This window comes from Orycteropus afer, unplaced genomic scaffold (assembly GCF_000298275.1).
Source record: "Orycteropus afer afer isolate SDZICR_OR568_19922 unplaced genomic scaffold, OryAfe1.0 scaffold00033, whole genome shotgun sequence".
Lineage (NCBI taxonomy): Eukaryota > Metazoa > Chordata > Mammalia > Tubulidentata > Orycteropodidae > Orycteropus > Orycteropus afer.
Window position 1 is genome coordinate 18,431,665 of NW_006921620.1, and position 1,525 is coordinate 18,433,189.

Below are 1,525 nucleotides of genomic sequence, written 5' to 3' on the forward strand. Positions count from 1 at the left end.
AACAACAACAACAACAACATATGCAGACAACACAACTTTGTTTACTGAAAGTGAAGATGACTTGAAGCATTTACTGATGCAATTAAAATCTACAGTCTCCAGTATGGATTACAACTCAACAGAAAGAAAACAAAAATCCTCACACCTGGTCCAATAAGCAGCATGGTGATAAATGGAGAAAAATATTGAAGTTGTCAAATATTTCATGTTAGTTGGATCCACAGTCAACACCCATGGAAGAACTAGTCAAGAAATCAGGCATCATATTACACTGGGAAAATATGCAAAAGACCTATTTAAAGTGTTGAAGAGCATATATGTCCCTTTGAAAGCTAAAGTGAACCTAAGCCAACCCATGATATTTTCAATCTCCTCGTACACATGTGAAAGCTGGACAATGAATAAGGAAGATCAAAGAAGAATTGATTCTTTTCAGTTGTGGTATTTATGAAGAATACTGAAAGTAATATGAACTCCCAGAAGAATGAACAAATCTGTCCTGGAAGAAGTACAGCCAGAATGCTCCCTGGAAGCAAGAATGGGCAGACTTCGTCTCACCTACTTTGGTCATATTGTCAGAAGGGACCATTCCCTGGAAAAGGATATCATGCTTGGTAAAGTGGAGAGCCAGTGAAAAAGGGGAAGACCCTCAATAATATGGATTGACAGTGTCTGCAACAATGGGCTGAAGTATAGCAAGGATTGTGAGGATGGCACATGACTACGCAGTTGTACCTTCTGTTGTACATAGGGTCAATGAGTTGGAGCCAATATGACGGTATTTTCTGTGCTTATGCACAGAAAAGTGCATAAGCACATGCGTAAATATAAATGATATTATCTCAGTGAATCAGATAATGCCAGACTTAAATCTGAGGGGAATCCCTGACTCCAGGTAGAATATATAATCAGATCTTTCCCTTCATAAGTGGTACTTTACAAGTCTCTGTATTCATATTTCCCCTCTATCCTATAATAAAGCAATAGATTAAGTGTGACTAGGCTTATTTTAATGAGACAGATATTAGTAATCTAATATATAGCACAGAATATAAAACTTTAAAATCCATATAAACACACCTAACACAGTGTTTAGAATTTCAAGTGTGTAAATATGGGTGTTTCACTAAGATTGAATCTTTACTCAAGTCAGAAGTAAAATTGTATCTGAAAGGGAAGTATTTTTCAAGGAAGAAAAATGATGAAAGGTCTCAAAATTTCATTTAATTTATTTGTAAGGCATTATCAAATCTCTGATTCAGGAAGATTGCAAGCTTCTTTTTGGTAAGTATAATCTACAACGACAAAATCATTTGAAATTTTACTGACCAAGTTACTGACATCATAATTGCTTAATGACTTAAGATTTGATATTACTACCTCTCTGTTACAATCTCATGGAGATTGATCTCCTATGACATACAGGAGTAATTAATAGAGACATTCAAGTAGCTGAAAATCAGTCATTCTTTTCTCTTCTGGGGAAAAAAAAAGTTGAGGTTTTTGTGTTGCAGATGAAAATATG